The following is an 18,879-nucleotide window of genomic DNA, read 5'->3' on the forward strand; positions in this document are numbered from 1 at the left end:
CCTCCAGGTCCCTGAAGAAGTTGGGATTTCCCTCCTCCAGGCCTTTGTGTGTCAGATCCCTCTATCTGGGATAACTTTTTCCCTATCTTTACCCAGTGAACTTCTACAAATCCCTCAAAGTGTGGTGTTTACACCTCTCCCCACAAACCCTCCTAGACTTTCCAGTGGTGTGAGTGGCATCCTCTTCTGGGATCCCATGGCAAAAACAAAAACAAAAACAAACCCAAACCATTCCTTTACAGCCTCAGTTTCTTTACCTGTAAAGTGGGTGTTATAGTGACTATCTTATGCATTGTTGGGAGGATTAAAATATACTATAAAGTGCCTCACACTGGGGCCCTTGCATACAGTAGCCTTCACCATGATTACTTCCTTTATGGCCTGTGTCACATCCTCCTTACATTTTGGACACATGCCTCATCATCCCCATTAACACGTGAGCTCCTTGCAGTGGGGACAGAGCCTGATTCATCTTTGTAGTCTCACATCATTAAGGGCAGCATCTTACACATTGTGAGTTTTTAATAAATGCTTATTGAATTGTGTGCAGCTCAACAGCCGCAGAGCAGAAGCGATGCACAAGCTCTCCTTGGAAACAAGAGGATGGGAGAGCAGACACAGTGAGGCAGAGTTCCATTTAGTTCTCCTAACAGCCCCACTTACAGAAGGGGAAACTGAGGCTCAGGGAGGCTGTTCAGAGCCAGGCCGCTAGTGGGAGGGATCTGAAAGACATTTCTCCAAAGGGAAATAATGAGTTAGCCCAATCCACGTCCTGTCACATCCCTGGCTGCTTTTTTAGAACAGTGGTTCCTATCCCTGGCAGAGCATAAAAATCACCCTGGGGGAGGCTTAGATGATAACAAAGCCCAGGCTCCTGCTCAGAGGCACTGATTTAATTGCTCTGGTGTTAGGCTTGATATCCACACTGTTTAAAGCTCTCCCAGGTGATTCTAATGTGCAGCCTGGTTTGCTCAGTGGTAGAGCAGTGGTTCTCAAAGTTTGGTCCCTGGACCAGCAGCATTAGCACTATCCAGAACTTGTTAGAAATATAGGTCCTGGATGGCTCAGTCGATTAAGCATCCGCTTTTGGCTCAGGTCTTTATCCCAGGGTCCTGAGATCGATCCCCATATCGCGCTCCCCGCTCAGGAGGGAGTCTGCTTCTCCCTCTGCCTCTCCCCCTGCTTGTGCTCTGTGTGTGTATGTGTTAAAACAAATAAAATCTTAAAAAAAAATAATTAAAAAAAAGAAATACAGGTGTCACCCCAGACCCACTGAATGGGAAGATCTGAGGCAAGGTCTAACCATCTGGGTTTTAGCTAGCCCTCCCAGTAATTCTGGTGCATGCCAAAGTTTGAGAAGCACTGATTAGGAGATTAGAATTGGCAAAACCTAATTAGCCGTCATGTGGCCCAATCTTTCCCACTATAGGTGACTCCAGTGCTTTGTAGCCCTGGTTGTTTTTGTTTTTGTTTAAGATTTTTTTTATTTATTTGAGAGAAAGAAAGAGAGCACAATAGGGGGAGTGGCAGAAGGAGAGGGAGAAGCATGCTCCCAGCTCAGCAGGGAGCCCAATGACATGGGGCTCCATCCCAGGACTCGGGGGTTATGACCTGAGCCAAAGGCAGGTGCTTAATCGACTGAGCCACCCAGGCACCCCCTAGCTCTAATTTTTATACAAATAAGGAAAGTTGCTTCTTTCGGGAAGAAGCAGAACTTTTCTAAGGCTCACAGCTTTGGTGGGCAGGGGAAGGGGAGGAGAATAAGCTGAATTTCCTTAGCTAAGAGCCCTTGAGCCAGTGAGCAACCTGCACAACCATACAGGGCAGCCCCTTGTGATCTCATCTAGTCCTTGAAGAATGTGCCACAAGATAGTTTTGCAGGGAGCAGTGATGACCAGGAAAACATGATCATACAGCAGATCTACCCAGGCTAATGGTGTAGCCAGGAAAGAAATAGCCAGAATGGACCACAGGCTTTTAATAAGAACCATTCCTGAAGTCCCTACTTCTCTCAGGTACTGGGTTGGCCCGTGTAACTACAAGAACCCATTTTAGCCAGGCCACCACCCTATGAGGGGGTAGCACGATTAGCCTCATTTGTAGGTGAGGAGGCTGGGAAGGACCTCATTGGCTCAAAGACGCCTGGGCAAAGAAGCAACAGAACTTGCGCTGGAGTCAATTTGCTTGACAGCAGTGACCGCCTTGGGTAGGGTTGACTCTCCCATACAGCAACAACCACAGCTGCTCATGTGCGTGAAAACGATCATGGCACGATCTCCATGGGTGCTCCCCGTGAAGTACGCAGGGCAGTAGTTTGTTCCCATTGTACAGGGGAGAGGGAACTGAAGCTCAGAGATGTGCAGTGATTTGTCCAGTCACTTGACTAGTAAGGGCGGAGCCTGGACTGAAAAATACATGAGTCCTTGAAACAAGTAGTCCTTTGATCTTTTAATGATATCTTATCATCTTCTTAAAGCTTGGCCTGGATATGCTCATCCACCCATCCATGTATCCATCCAACATCATTGTCATCATCTCCACCTCCATCATCTCCAACTCCATCATCACCTCGATCCTCATCATCATCATCTTCCCCACCATCACCACCACCATCATCACCATCACCACCACCATCATCACCATCACCACCACCATAACCATTTCCCAAGCCAGTGAAATTTCTGCTCCTCTCTGGATGTTTATCAGACCCTTGGCCTTGACCTGGTGTGGTCCAGATGGAGACACAAAGGGAACACAACTTGTTTTAGCCTTGCCCCTTGGACAAGGCTCTACAGGTGTCTTCTTCATCCTTCATCATATTTAAGCCTCCTACAGCCCCAGGAAGCATGCAGAGCAAAAACATTACATGGAAGAGCAGCTGAGAGGCAGGAGAGGTTCAACGGCAAGGGGAGAACAACAGATCTTCTAGCCTAATATTTGTCAACCGCTTCCTTTATGCCAACCTCAGGTCAGGGAGGCTGGTCCTGCTCTAAGCATGATGCACCAATTAACTCATTTGACCTTCTCAATAACTCTATGAAGAGTATCTTATTATCTCCATTTCCCAGATAAGGAAACTGAGGCTCAGAGAGGTTAAGTAAGTGGGCCAAGGTCACTCAGCTCTTATTGGTGGAGCTGGGATCCTGAATCTGTGTGGGACTCTAAAATCAGTGCTCTCTCCATGGTAGGAAGTCATCTCCAGTGCAGCATTCTGACTGCGCCTCTGGGATCAACTCCTCCTGATTCCGACCTGGAATCTACCCTGGGCCCTTCTCCCCAGGGGGTGTCAAACACCCTAGGGGTTAGCACAATTTTCCAGATTCCGACAGCCAACTGGGCTGCTGGTCTGGCAGCTCTTGTCTACAGAGAAGGTAGACAAGAAGCTAAACCCTCAATTCGAGAGAGACTGAGGGAGACCAGGCCACAGGGGCTCAGCCAAATGCCGCGCAGCTCAGCAGCCTGGCTCCAGAGTCCACTCACGTCTCTGGCACTACTCTCTCTGAGCAATGGGATTCTCACTTTCGCCTTCTGCCCCTCCCTGTCACCACTGGCCACACCTGCATTTGCCCTTACGAGCCAGCTGTGGTAGAAAGGGCACAAGCTTGGCCACCAAGCCATCTGGCTCTGTGTCTCACCTCATTCCGCTCAGGGACAAGGTAGTTCTCTCTGTGCCTCAGTTGTCTCATCTGTCAAGGAGGCTGTGGTGAAGACTCATCCATTCCATCATTCAGTCTTTCAACAAACGCTCGGAGACCACTGGACTAGGAGCCTAAATCTAGCAGAGGAGGCAGGGATCCTGAGTGGAGGAGTTTGCCTGGAGTCAACCAGGGAAAGCGTGTTTCAGGCAGAAGACACAGAGTACGCAAAGGCCAGGGAGAGAACACGCGAACGAGTGGCCCATTTGAAGAACTAAAATACACACCCAGATCGACGTGGAAGTGGCAAGAGGGAAAATCGCACAAGAGGAGGCTCAGAGGAGAAGCAGAGGCCAGACATGCCTGGCAGCACTTGGCACACAGTGGGCACTCGATCGAGGCGAGTTGCCTTCCCCTGGGCCCAGAGCGGAACCCCCCACGCCGGGCCATGCTGATGCTCGCAGAGCTCGGGGACTCTGCTTCCTCTCTCGGTCGGCACCTGGCACTTCTGCTAATGCCACATAATACAGTGGGCTCATTACCTCCGAGTGCTGAGCCAGGGAAGCAGGGGGTAGAGGTTTGCCAACTACCTCAGATCTGCCAGAAATAGAATCCAATGTTCCAGGATGGTAATGACTGTGGCCTTGGTGTATTTCTTTTTCACTTTAGTGGTCTCCTGCCGATGGGGTTGTTTGATGAAGGGGAAAGCAGGGTAGTGGAAGAGAGGCAGAGGCAGCTGCCAGACCCCCAGGTCCAGCCCCATGCAGATGGACGGTGAGCCTCACTGTATGCACCAAATATGCTTCCAGAAATTTGTGCATAGCTCAAATTTGTGCAAATCCCATCTTAATTCCCTTCCACGTTCCCTCATCCCTATCAACTTCCTGTGGGAGTTTGTCTGCAAATATGGCCCACCCCCGAGTCCTCTCATTAAGAGGTGGAGTCCCGGATACACCGTGACTCGCTTTGACCAACAGAATGTGGCGGAAGTGACACCGTGCCAGTTCCAGCCTGGGCCTCAAAGGACCCAGAAGCTTTCGCTTTCACTCTCCCCAAATCCAGCCACCGTGTGGTAAGGAAATCCAAGCTGTCCTACAGGAGGCAGAGACCAGGCGGAAAGGCCACATGGAGGGGGAACTGATGTGGCCCTTCTAGGACCTTCCAGCCACCAGCAGAATGTCTGCATGCACGTCCGGCTGTGACCCTACCTCCCAGAGAAGCACAAGAAATCATAAAACCATTGTTATTTTAAGCCACCAAGTTTTAGGATGGTTGGTTATATAACAAAAAACAACGGAAATAGATCCATTTGCTTTGTTTCTGTCTTGTAACCGTCAATTTTGACCACAGTGTCTACAAGGATATACAGGCTCATAAAAGACCAGAACGAAAACTGGTTTGTTCTAGCAACATCCAGAGAACCTCTGTCCCTAGCTCCATCTCCACACTCACCACCCTCCCTCCCCACGAGTCCTGTGATCCCTCCAGCTCCACCCTCCTGGGGGTCCTGGCTCATCACCGAGGATAGGCAGACAGAGTGAGGCGCACCCGGCCAGGGGCCGGGCCAGTTCTAGCTCCTGCTCAGTCCCAGCTCGCTACGTGACCTTGGGTGAACACCCAGCATCCTCATGGGGAAAGAGATGGTGATTGTATATCCTTGCAACCTCCACCTGAAGGGTGTAGATGAGAAAGGAAAAGCCTTGGTAGGAGATTCTGTAACAGAGAAGTGCCAAACCGCCACCTTTGCCCAAAAGGGCAAGGCGTTCCCTCCCTGTTCGTGCAAATGTTCAAGCAGAGGTCAGGGTGCCTTGGGGAGAACCTAAAAACCCAATGGTGGCTTGGAGTGATAGCCGCGAAGGCCTCTCTCCCAACAGATTCGAGGAACCTGAGCTCCAGAGCAACCGAAGGTCAGATGAAGTTAGAGATCCAGTTCAGGAGCTGTGAGGATGGGAAGCTCGGGGAGGAGGGGCTCACACTCCTGGGCTGGGTTTTCTGGGGAGGTTTTCTGCAGGACGAGGGACTGAGTGGGGGACAGTGTAGGAAAGTGTTCCACGTGAAAACGTCTAGAAGTCCCAGGCGAAGGTTAGCTCTCAGGCAACCTAATGCTGGCCAAGACACTGAGCCTCCCTGGCCTCAGTTTCTGCATCTGTAAAGCAGGGATGCTGAGAGAATTCGAGACAACATATAAAGTCAACCGCGGTGCTTAGCACACATCAGGCCCTTAAGCACTGGTCATTTCTTGCCCCGTTTTGTCACCAGAAGGGTGCTCACCCTCCTTCCTGGATCTCACCACCCACACCCAGGGAAGCCACCTGCTTGTCATTCTCTTGAAACCAGGCCCAGACCTGGTTTCTCTCTCTATTCTGCCTGACAAGCCCCCAAAATCACTTCTGGGTTGTTGTGGTTTTTTTTTTTCCTTTCTCCTTTTCCCCTGGGGGCCTTTTAATTTCTTCCTCTGTATCATAAACACAAAACAAGTGTTTAAACGTCTGCCTCAAAGGCAATCTGGGAAGCAGAGCGACTCTTACATAAAGACCAGATGAAGCCCACGCTCGCCAGAAGGGCCATCTGGATGCTGGCTCTGCCACCCTTCCTTCTCGCCCTCCGCTTGGGAACCGCTGTGAGCACGTAATTAAGGACTGTGATGAGGAGCTGGAGAGAGCAGCCTGGTGGGGAGCCTCGTGCAGGTTAACCGCCCAGTTGCCCTGGCCTTGGGTGGCCACTGCTGCAAGCCAGGCTCCCCCTCCCTTCCCTTCCACCTCCCAGCGCCACATCCTCCCCCACTGGGGTCCTGGCAGCGGAGGAGGAGCCCTGCTGGCAAAGAAGCTGCAGGAGAGTGGGGCCACCGCACAGAGACGGTGACTCCCCCAGACACTGGGGACACACAGCCTGGGTGTGGATCTCAGCACCACTACTTCCCGCCTTTTAACTGTAAGTACTCTGCCGAGCCTCTCTGGGCCTCGGTTTCCCCATCTGGAAAATGGGGATAATATTAATAGCCACTTAGCAGGTTGTGGCAAGTCACTGAGATCACACCTGCAAAGAGCTTAGCTTTAAAATATATATATAATAAAAAAAGTTATCAGCATTAGGGAAAACTGAATGGCTGGGCTGGGCTGGGGCGGTGCCTGCCGGCGGCGGCCAACCTCAGCCTTCACGGCCACACATCCAGAGAAGATGGGAAGCGGCGTTAGGTTTCGTTGGGCACCGTGAGAACTGACTTTGACTAATCACATTAGATGACAAATCTTAACCCTTCACTAGCTTCTGAGCTCCCAGGTTCCTCTCAAATCGTTAAATCAAATAAAACTAGTTTAAAAAGCAAAATTAGCATTAAATTAGAAGTGTTAAAAATTGTTAGGCTGCCCTGGACCAGCACACACCACACCCCTAAGGGCAGAGAATGAGAGACCGTGAACGAGGGCCCTTAGGGGATTTGGCTTCTCCTTGTTGTGTCGTTAGCCAGCTGGGTGACCCTTCTCTGAACCACCTACCACCTGCCCCCTTTACCACCCAGGACTATGATGAGACCAACAGACCATGTTTTTATGGACGTGAGCAGGTTTCGGAAAACTGTAGCATGACATGCCAACCCCGGCTGGGTTCTATCAGTGATGATTTACTATTACTTAGTCACTTAACGTAACGCCAATTTGGATTTATGAAAACACGGCACAGCCCTGGCATGCGAGCACACGGCAGGCACACGTATGCACACGGATGTGGGCACGGGCAAGCACACACAACGCGAGAGGGGTCCGCAAGGTGTTGGTGGGGGGCAGGTCTGCTGCTATTGCTAGGACACGGCCGCCCTGACCCTGCTGAGAGGCTGTAAAGGTTAGGGCGAGGACCCAGGGTCTGGAGCCACACAGCCTGCGTTCGAATCCCGACCCTGCCGCCAGCCAGCCGTGTGATCCTGGGAGAGTTACATCCCATCTCTGCATGTCTGTGAACTAGGGCTAATAACATTCTTCAACTCAGGAGTAGCCCTCGGATCACGACGTATGGCCATTTATACAGACGTCCGTCCGTCCTAGAACAGAGCCTGGCAAGCAGTACGCGTTCCCTAAAGTGCTCTGTCAGCGATGACTGGTATCATTACCTTCCCTTGGTCCCGAGCTCCTGGGCTTCATTTAGTCCACATGATGATCCCATGAGAGGTGCTGTCACTACCCCCTCCACCAGATGGGAAAACGGAAGCTCATGCCATATGCCCAAGGTGACCCAGCTTGAAAATGGCAGTGCCAGCCCTCGAGTCCCGCTCTGCCTACTGGGAAGCCTGCACTCCTAACCGCTGTGATGCCCTATCCCCCTCCCTGGGAAACACACCCCTGCAGCCCTGCATCCCAGCCCCCCGCGGGGCAGAGGCCCAGATGCAGCAGGTGCATGACTCAGAGTCACAGAGCCTCTTAAAGCCAGAACTCCAAGATCTGGCTGCAATGCCCCCAGGCTCGCTTCGCACCGCGGCACACCTTCTGACAATCGAGTCTGGCACGGGGTACCTCGTGGACAGCGAGCTGCTGCCTGTCACTGGCCCTGGGCCGGCACAGGTGGGATGAGCATCTCCGGGGAGAATGCAAAGGTTCGAGCCCATGCAGGTGACCTGTGTGCCCTCTTGCACTCTGAGATTGGGCAACTGGATGACACAAGGGATGTGGAAGGTCTGGGGAAGGTGGAAACATGACAAACGAGTGGCAGAGGGGAGCAAAGCACACTAGGGTTGCTCTTGCTGTCACCCCCCCCCCGGGGGGGCCCCAGAAAGCCAGGTTCCTGCTGGTGGGGGAGCAAGACATCCTGCATGCTGTCCTGTCCAGATCATTTCTTCCCTCCCTGCTTCTCTGCCGCCTGGGGTCCCCTCTGTCCCCCGCTGGGTTTCTGCCCTGCCCGCCCCCCGCAACCGCCTCCAGAGAATGAGCCGTACCCAGCCCGCCAGCAACACTCAATCAAGATGAGTAATTAATCCTTCATCTTTCTTATCTGGTCCCCTCAGATTTTGTTACTTTTGGCCGAAGAATATTCAGAGACATGTGATAGCCAGAGTCAGTTACAAACTTGAACTGAATTTCTCTGCATAAAAATGTGTGGCCTGCAAAGGTCATTTTACAAATGGGATGACAGGCGCAGCGCAGCGACTGCCACGTCAGCGTGATGGCTGTGCCAAGGTGCGTAACGGGGGCCACAGTAGATGATCTGAGAGTTATTTACTCATCTGTGTCAGGTATAAGCCATCTCTTCTGGAATTGAGTTAAAAGTGCTCCCCAGGCATTTTAGACAAGGATCCTGACACAAGGTAGAATAGATAATAATAGGAAGATACGCCAGCTCGAGGGTTTCTAAAATAGAGATTCGATGAATTGGAGGCGTCTGGAGAGATCCAGCTTTCAAGACAACATTTCTTTGTCTTTCTTTGTTTCTTTCTTTCTTTGTTTCTTTCTTTCTTACAGGAGCGAGGGTAGACTAGACTCTGCTCCAGGCCCTAGGAATACAAACAAGGTAGAAATAGACACTGGTGGACAACAGGGACACATCCCTGCCCTTCTGGAACTTTGGGTCCAGGGGAGGACAATGCAGGTGAGCAGGCAATAGCACAGAGTATGCGGAGGGGCCCGTGTGCCCACCCTGCGTAAAACACTGGGAACATGGGCACTGCCCTGGAGAGGCTTGGAGTCAGCGTGACCAACAGCACATGGGGTCCAGGTGACAAAACCCAGCCCTGCGGGTACAGCCCTCAGCATGGCCAGGAACTGGGGTGCACCATCGAGGTGGGAAGGGAGACCCTTGTGGGAGAGGACAGCGTGCGCAAAGCCATGGAGGTGGACCCACACAGATCATTTAAGAATGTTGGGGTGACTCTAGCAGAGGATCTTCTGGGGAGCGGCAGGTGCAGGGAGGCCACCTCCAGCAGGTGCTAGGGAGCGGGGTGAGGGTGGGGGTGGGTGGGGGCTTCTGAGCGCGGCGAGGCAGGGCAGAGCGGCAGTCAGCTGGGCTTCATGGGGATCGCTGGAGGGGCTGATTCCAGCTTGGGAAACGTAAGCCTGAGCAGGTGGAGGGCTCGCCCCTGCTCGCCATCTGTTGAAGAAGGGGCACGTAAGTGCCACCTGGCTTCCTGTGGGGGGAGGGCGGGAGATAGCATCTGGGAGGCAGAGAGCGCTCCTCTGGGGGAAGATGCTTGACGGGCCCTGATAATGATTTATTCAGCAGGAACAGACACCTGCAGCCGAGACAGCACTGGCCTCGGTCACTCTCCAGGCCTCGTTCTGGATACACACACACCTGTCTCTTCGGGTGACCGGGGCATCGGGGTGTGGGAGACAGGCCAGCCCGGAGGCCTTAGCTGGGTGGTGGCGGTGGTGGGAGATGCATTCAGCTCACCCGGTTTCGTAAGCCCTGCCTGCTGCCAGGGGTGGGGGTGCCTGCTGCAGGGGTACTGGCGCCAGCACTCATGGGAGTTCAGGAGAACCTTTACAACCTCCCAGCTGGGGCTCAGTAAAGCCTACCAGTTTCTATCAGTTCCCTGTCACATTACAAACACTTAATGGGAGCTCATTTCCAAGGGGTACCTGCTAGCTCAGTCTGTAGAGCATGGAGCTCTTCCTCTCCATATCATGAGTTCAAGCCCCATGTTGGGCGTGGAGCCTACTTAAAAAAAAAAAAAAAGGTTTGGGAGTAAGAGTAGCTCATTTCCCCCACTGCTAGCCCATGGCCCTCGTATGGAATTGAAATTGCCCCTAGGATCTGTCTCTAAGCATCTCTTCCACATGCCACATGACAGCTTTTCCTCTGCTTGGAGACCAATTAGCCAATTGCCCATGAAACTCTTCTCCAGGCTGACCTTTGTCACCCTCCCCAGTGGGAACCCTCATTGATTGTCATTCATACATGTGCATCAGAGACCCTGCATGTGTCAAGCACTGGGCTGGGCACAAAAAACAGAGCCTGATCTCTTGGTTCCTCTTTCTCCAGCGGGTAGACTGGGGGGTCCCTGCCCCATTCCAATCACTGTGGGAACTTCTCCAGTTTGGGTATTTCCCTCTTAAAGCTGGAGCCAAAAAATCAGCCCAGCACCACTTTGAGCCTCCATGGCTACCCTGGGAGGTGGGTGAGACAGCAGTTACCGTCCCCTTGCAACAGATGAGGCACCTGAGGCCCAGAGAGGGGAAGTGCTTGCCACACAGTAAATCTGAGTTTCACAAATTCACACATCTGGCTTCTGTCTAATTCCCTGGGTGATACTTTCCTTGGATTTGGGGGAGGAATGAGCAGGAGCTTTTCTGGGGAGGGGAGAAGGTGGGCACCGCAGGACCCTGGCCTTCTTGGCATCTCTACCCTGCAATCTGTAGGACCTGTCTGGTGGAAGCAAAAATTACCACCTTCTATAAATCTTCCCCTGACTCCGAGACTCAGGGGGCACCTGATGTCCTCCTACCCCAGGTCTGAAAAACAAAGGCTAAAAAAAAAAAATCCCTGAGAAGTTAAAATTAGTTTTCCACCTTTTTCTGCCCCAGAAAGAGCTAACAAATCACCTGGAAGGCTCCTTTCTGTTCTGGGAGCTAAGAGGGGTGCTGGCAGGGAGGGAGGGTGTTGATGTTGGGGCTTGGAGGGTTGTTTTTCCCCCCACCCCCATCTTCTGTTTCCACAGAGAAAGCAAAGCATTTTATTCTGTTTTAATATTTAAAGCCAAAGGAGAGTTGCTTCTGCCACAGGCCTGGTCCCTCTGATGAGAGAGTCAAGAGGGATTGGGGCTTCAGATGTGGCTCAGGTAGCGGGAACCCCACAGGTCACATGCCCAGCAATTAAGGTCAGCTCCAGGTAGCAGCCAAGAACGAGAAGGACTGTGGGGAACAGCCCTGACCCAACTCCCTGGGGACTGTGAGCCCCTTCCTTCCCCTGATTGGGCCTCAGTTTCCTCATCTGTAAAGCAGGGCTCATACTACCAGCCCGAATCAGGTCAGGTGAGAAGGGAGACCCCAGTTAATTTGATGCCTCCTCTGGGCATGGGACACCAGGCACAGGACAGGTGCATGGAGTCACGGCCCCATGTAACCGCTCTATGAGGCTGCTGTCACTCGGCACATCTTGTAGATATGGAGAAACTAAGGCATGGGGAAGCCAGCTGTGCAAGTATTCAAGCCTGAGTCTCAGCCACTATAGGTCCCAAGCTCTTTCCAGAGCCCACGCAATGGAGTTTTGCAAACCATTCTTTGCCTTTCAAATGTGAGTGACCATCAGCAGGATTGTTCCAGAGAAGCAAGCTGAGCTCCATGGCTGCCCTTCACCCTCAAGTCAGAAGCCCTGCAGCCGAGGCCACTGGGGGACCCCATCCCAGCTGCCACCTGCCCCTGTATCCCCCACCCCCAGGGCCAGCTCTCCTGCTCTGGAGCACCCTGCTCAGCAGGAGTGCTCCTTGCACACCTCCCCCACCCTTACACGCGGGAACTTCCCACAGAGACTGACAAAGGGAGCAAGGATGGCAGTTTCCATAGCAACGCTGCGTTTCTCATTCCCCGCACATAACATGCCAAACCCAGGGTGGAGAGGTACGTCCCCTCCCTCCGTAGAGAAGCTTCTCTCTTCCCCCCCCCCCACCTTGCTTCTCTCATCCAGACCAGGAAGGTAGGGGGAGGGGCCCAGGGACCCTTGGCCCCACAAAGGCCACTAAGCTCCACCCCAAGGATGACCTCACCCCACCAGGGGATGCGGATGTCCTAAGAATGTGAAGGGGGAGCTGGGGAGAGACAGAAAGGAGGGGGTGGGGCCCAGACTTGGGCACAGCTCCATCTTGGGAGAGGACCAGGGGGTCACCACACAGGCTGCCGGGGACACCAGGATGATGCAGCCTGGGGCTTGGCCTGGGGGACCTGAGTGTCAGTCCATACCCTGGCACTGATTTGAGGTGTGGCCTCTGCTCTCTGGGCTTAAGCTCATTCATTTGGAAAATGGGAGAAAGAAAAGAACCCAGTGCCAGGACACCGAGCTTGGTATCTCAGAGCACCACGAACAATGCTCATTCTTACTGCTTCGTTATCATTACTGATGATGACATTGAAATCCAAACACCTCTCCCAGGAAGAGCACCTTCTGCAACCCTCCATTCCACTCTGGGCTCTCACATGCCCCTACGAGAACCCTGGCTCCGCTACCTGTCGGTGGGTCGAGCTGAATCAGAAGGGTGCGGGGGTGCCAGAGGGCCAGCATCTCACTGGCCCCTTTGCTCCTGCGCCTCACCTCCTCCGAAGGTCCTTCCACAGTTTCTCCTGTTCAAATCCTCCCTGGTTAGGGAGGAGCCCCAACTCAAGGACTACATCCCTATCCCTTGGGGAGACTCCTCAGCCCCCGGGGACCTTGCCCAATCCCTGAGTTCACCTTGTTCCTTGCTCCCCTTGCTCTAACTATATAGTACTGGGTGTACCTGTCCTTCCAAGGAACCACCATTCCACAGCTCTTTGGGGCTAACTGCAGTAACACTTGACCATGTCCTGGGTACTGTTCACTGTGCAAAGAATTAATACACAGAAAAGCACCCAGTACCCAATGGGTGTTCCATATGCCATTCTTATCATAGAAGCGTCACATACAATCTCCCTTAATCCCAACAATCACAGCAAATTGGTCCTGCTTTTATCCCCATCTCAACGATGAGGAAACTGAGACTCACGGAGGTTAAAGGATCTGCCTGAGGCCACAAAGCTAGAAAATCAGTCAGGATTTGAACCCAAAGCCCTTTACAGAAGCAACAAGGTGAAACAGCCTTCACAGGTGGTACCAAAATCTTTCTTGGGGACGCAATGACCTTTGTTCAAAAAAGACTTTGACAAGTCTCTCTGTTAACGGGTGTCACGTGAGCCCAAGAACCCAGAAAACCAAATCATAAGAGCTGGTGCTTCATTCAAGGACTGCTTTACAACGGGTGCTTCTCTAAGTACTTTAAGAGCCAATTACTGGGGCACCTGGGTGGCTCAGTGGGTGAGCATCTGCCTTCGGCTCAGGGCGTGATCCTGGGGTCCTGGGATCGAGTCCCGCGTTGGGATCCCCGCAGGGAGCCTGCTTCTCCCTCTGCCTGTGTCTCTGCCTCTCTGTGTGTCTCTCATGAATAAATAAATAAAATCTTAAAAGAAAAAAAAAAAGAGTTGATGACAAGTGGATCCTCCCAACAGCTCTGAAGAAGGTAAGAGTCCTAGTTGCATTTTGCAGATGAAGGAACTAAGGGCGAGTTGTTACAAAACTCTTTTCCAGATGCAAACCCAGGCAGACTAACTCCAGTGCCCATGCTTTCAACCCCTTCGCCAACAGGCTAAACTGTTTTACAAAAGACAAGGAATGGAAAAGCCACGGTTTTTGTTCCTGGGAGGAGAGATACTGGAGGTCAGTGTAGACAGGTGATAGAGAGATGCCATCCAAGTGGGTCAAGACAGGCTAATGTGGCAGGTGGCCGAAAGGTCTTTTAAGAGCCTAGATGCCTAATGTGATTTTAAAGGTTTTTTGCATTTCTGTGATGGAAACCCTGGCTTTCTGCCTGTTGCCTCCTCCCAGCAGATCTCCAGCAAAGCGTTCCACGCTAATGACAGCTTCATGTGAGTGCGGCAGGAGAGGGGAGAGGTTACGTGCACAGAGAAAATTATCTTTAGTGCTTTAGTAGGCACATTAGGGAAAGGGGGTGGGTATAAAAACCATGAGCAAAGTTTGCCTCTACCACACGCACACGCACACGCACACCCTGCAATGCAAGTTTCACCGGTCTGCTCCATCATATTTTATGGCCTTTTGCAATACTTAATTTGAAGAATGGTCAGAAATAAAGGAACAGGGACTCTGGAAGCCAAAGGGCAGGGGGAAGATTCGAGAGAAGCCTGGAGAGGTTTGGCAGGTGATAAAGCTTAGAGGCACACGGGAATGTTTGCAAGAACTGTCAAGGCGAAGAGTCTTGAGAAATGAAATTCTGACATCTGACTGAGTTCCTCTTCAGTTTGATGGGAAAGAGGAAAATAGGAACTGGGGTTATTTTTAAACTACCTTCGTTTGCTGGACCGTGCATCCTGGAAAAGACTCCACGAGAAGACCGGGCAGTACGGAACCCTGGCCTCTCACCAGGTGACAGTGGGAAGTAATGGAGGACCAAGGAGCTTCATGTCCCATCGGTTTGGGGTGAGACAAAGCCGAATACTAGGGACACGACAGCTGGGAGAGAGCAGTGATTTTGATGACAGGAGTCTCTACCTTTACCTCAAGTTTGCAGAAATTTTGTTTTCTACTTCCACGGGGCATGGGACTGGGGAGTTCATACTGGTATTTTTGTAGCTCTCAAGGGGTAGGTAGGCAGGCTCCATCTGATATTTGAATTACATAGAAATAACTGACTACTAGAAAAAATGCCAAGAAAACCTGAGGCCCCCATCCCTTCTCCTGCCAGCTAGACCCCTGTGAATAATCCAGACTAAAACACCAGGGTGCCTGGGTGGCTCAGGTGGTTATGTGTCTGCCTTGGGCTCAGGGTCCTGGGATGGAGCCCTGCATCGGGGTCCCTGCCCGGTGGGGAGTCTGCTTCTCTCCCACTCATGTGCACGCACTCTCTCTCTCTCTCCCAAATAAATAAAATCCTTTTTTTTTTAAATAAACAAAATCTTAAAAAATAAGATGAACAACCGCCCCTACAGACTGGCTACAGACTGCTAATCCATTAGAGCACACCGTACCTATGACACAGGGGCTGTAATCAGCTCTACAGATGCTGAGTGATTTGAGGAAAACTTTATAGAGTTCATCTGGAATGCTATTTGGTTTCTCCTCCATTAATTTCTTCAGTTCTTTCCAATTCTAGCAAGTTTATAAACCGGACATCTCTAACCCGCGGAGATGCCCGACCAGCTGCCAAGGCAGCTTCTCCCATGACACCTGTTCCCAGCAGAGCCCAGAAAGGGATATCTCTAATCAGATAAACTGACAAAGGGGGCCCACATGGAACTGCCCCTGCTCTGGGGAGTCATCTTATCTGGATCCTCGATGTTTATGGAGTATTTTACTAGATGTGAGATACGGAGGGCAGGCGTCATGTCCTTGTCACTGTCTCTTTCCCTGGGGGCCTTTCCAGGGATGAGCCCCCGTGAAGCACTCCTGAATGACCACCATTTCCCTGGCTGCCCCAGCTAAAAACCTGCAAGTGGCCCTTGTCTCCAATCTGGCTCTTCCTTCCTCAGGTTCAAGTTGTCAGCAAACGCCACTGGCTCTGTCCACCTAAATCCCCCCCAAATCTGTCCACTCATCACCACCTCCATTGCCTAGCCCCCTCCGGCCCCGGCCCAGCCACCACCATTTCTTTGCTAAGTGGCAGAACCTGGTCTCCCTGTCTCTGCCCTTGGCCCTCTGCACTCTATGCCCCTTACGGTGGCCAGGGCGCTCCTTTTAAAACAGAAATCAGATTGTGTCACACTCTCCAGTGGCTCCCTTCCTCCATCAACTAAAACGTCCTTGCAGCCCCTCCGTGTGCCAGCCCCGCCCACTTTCTGCCCTCTTTTCTCCCTCTCTCCTCCTTGCTCCTTTCTTCCAGCCCTGCGGACATCCCGGCTGGCCCCTGAACACACCAGACTTGTCCCTCTCCCCGGGCCTCTGTCCGTGCTGTTCCCTCTGCCTGGAATGCTCTTCCCCTAGAAGTCTGCATGGCTCACATTCTTTTTGTTTGAAGTTCTACAAACGTCACCTCTTTAAAAAGTTCTTTGCTGGCCATCGTTTCTAAAGTAGCCCCTCCCAGCATGCTGCACCAGCTATCCCTGCTTTATTCTTTTCCTCCCAGCACTTATCACTGCCTGTCACTTTGCTATTTCTTTTTTTAAGATTTTATTTATTTATGAGAGACAAACAGAGAGAGAGGCAGAGACACAGGCAGAGGGAGCAGTAGGTTCCATGCAGGGAGCCCAACATGCAACTCTATCCTGGATCTCCAGGATCACACCCTGAGCTGAAGGCGGTGCTAAACCTCTGAGCCACCCGGGCTGCCCACTTTGCTATGTTTCTAATTTGTTCTCTGACTTGCCATCCTCTCCCGCTAGAATGTTAGCTGATGTCAGGGGCTTTGGTTTCTCCACTGCCAAGTCCCCAGTGCCTAGTCCTTGACATACAGTAGCTGTTCCGTGATTATTTGTCCAATGAGTGAATGAACCATGTGTTGAAATGAAGACATACGTTAAGTACCCAGTGTTTACATTACTGACAGGGAAGAGACCTCATGGTCAGGCTAGTGTGGTTGCTGGGAGGACGATGTGGTCCCTAGACCAGCAGCACCAGCATCGCTTGGAAGCTTGTTAGAAATGTAGATTCACGAGCCCCACCTCACACCTAAGGAATCTGAAGCCGTGGGGTGGGCACAGCAATGGGCTCTGACAAGCCTTCCTGCTGAGTCCGATGCACACTCACGTTTGAGAAGCGCTCTGTAGTAGGACGCCGGAACCAAGTGTTCAATTCACACCACATAGTTCAGGGTATTTGCTTCAAACTCGACTGGTGAAATTATTTTGTTTGTAGGCGCTCATTCCCATCCCAAATGCCAGTGCAGAAATGACTCTCAGCATGACAAACAACATGTGGACCGAAGACCAAACCAGAGCATGTGTGGAATCGTGTGAAGTAAGCTGGTGTGTTCTTTGACACTCAGAACAGTTATTCTTACTTAAGAACAACTTAAGTTGTTTTATTTTTATATTTTACTTAAATATAAAAATATCATAGGGGCGTCTAGGTGGCTCAGTTGGTTAAGCATCTGCCTTCGGCTCAGGTCATGATCCTGGATCCTGGATCCAGCGTCACATCGGGCTCCCTGCTCAGCAGGGTGTCTGCTTCTCCCTCTGCCCCTTCCCCCGCCAACTGCTCATGTTCTCTCTCTGTTTCAAATAAATAAATAAATAAATAAAATCTTAAAAAAACAAGGATACCTGGGTGGCTCAGTGGGTGAACATCTGCCTTCAGCTCAGGGTGTGATCCTGGGATCCTGGGATCAAGTCCCACATCAAGCTCTCTGGATGGAGCCTGTTTCTCCCTCTGCCTGTGTCTCTGCCTCTCTGTGTGTCTCTCATGAATAAATAAAAAAAAAAAAAACACTTTTAAAAATATCTAAAAACAGTAATAAAACAAAAATATCATAAAACTGCACAGAATGTTCAGATTTGTCCTTGGGAAGTAAAATAAATGTTTCTTTTTATTATATGTGGAGGTGACAGCAGGCATCCCCAGTGGAGTTGCAACATTGAACCCTATGGGCAAAAAAGAAAGCAGAGAGAGATCGAGACAGAGGAGGAGAAAGATCGCAATTCCTGACAATTCTTCCCCACGTCACTTAACAAGCGTAGGTCCCAGGTCACTGGTCCTCTGTCCCCACCCCAACCCCAGGGCACACTTAGAAATACGTGAGGACATCTGTGTTGTCCCATGATGGGGTGCTACTGGTAAATATTGGGTGGGAGCAGCTGGACTGAAAGCCCTGCAACTGCGGCAAAGAGCTGCGCACCCCATAAGCCACAGCCCCTTCTGCAACCAAGAACCTCCCCCCAGGTAAGTGAGCATCCCCCCCTCCAACCACCACCACCAACCTCTGCACCTCCGCTCCTGCACACCCTTCCAGGGTTTCGAGACCCATGTTTTCCAGGGACCCTACACACACAGCAGCTCCTACCTCTGGGCAGGGGTGAAGGATGGTCATCAGAGCCAGCACTGGAAGGGAAATGGCCGTGCTGCACTGATGGGAGGCGGTCTATGTGCCTGCCATGCGACAGCCCAAAGAACTGGGGTGGGGGGTGACCTGACTATTCCCAAGTCTGACCTTTGGCTGAGCTTATTAGCTGAGCAAGTTACCTGGGAAGGGAGGCTCCCCCCTACCTACAGTGCATACTCTCCAGAGTGCCCCTTCTAGTTCTGCAAGAGGATAGCACGAAGGCCAGAAAGGAGGGCCACTCGGGAGCTACCTGCCACACTCAGACGTGGTGACCCTGGGTGAGTCACTGCCACTCTTGGTTGATTGACCCAAGAAAATGGGAATAAAATGGGAATAATGGCAGAGCCTATTTCAGCAGATTATTGTGGATTAAATGGATTCATACTCATAAAGCATCATGTATGTCTAGCACTGTATAAGTCTTTGCTGTCATGATAAGGATTTGACACGGTCCCACCCTGCTGTTATTAACTCAAGAGGAGGGGAACACATGGAGACCCCCTGAACCCGGGCAGACCTAGAAGAAACCCAAGGGTTGGCTACAACCCT

The sequence above is a fragment of the Vulpes vulpes genome, chromosome 16, assembly GCF_048418805.1.
Source record: "Vulpes vulpes isolate BD-2025 chromosome 16, VulVul3, whole genome shotgun sequence".
Lineage (NCBI taxonomy): Eukaryota > Metazoa > Chordata > Mammalia > Carnivora > Canidae > Vulpes > Vulpes vulpes.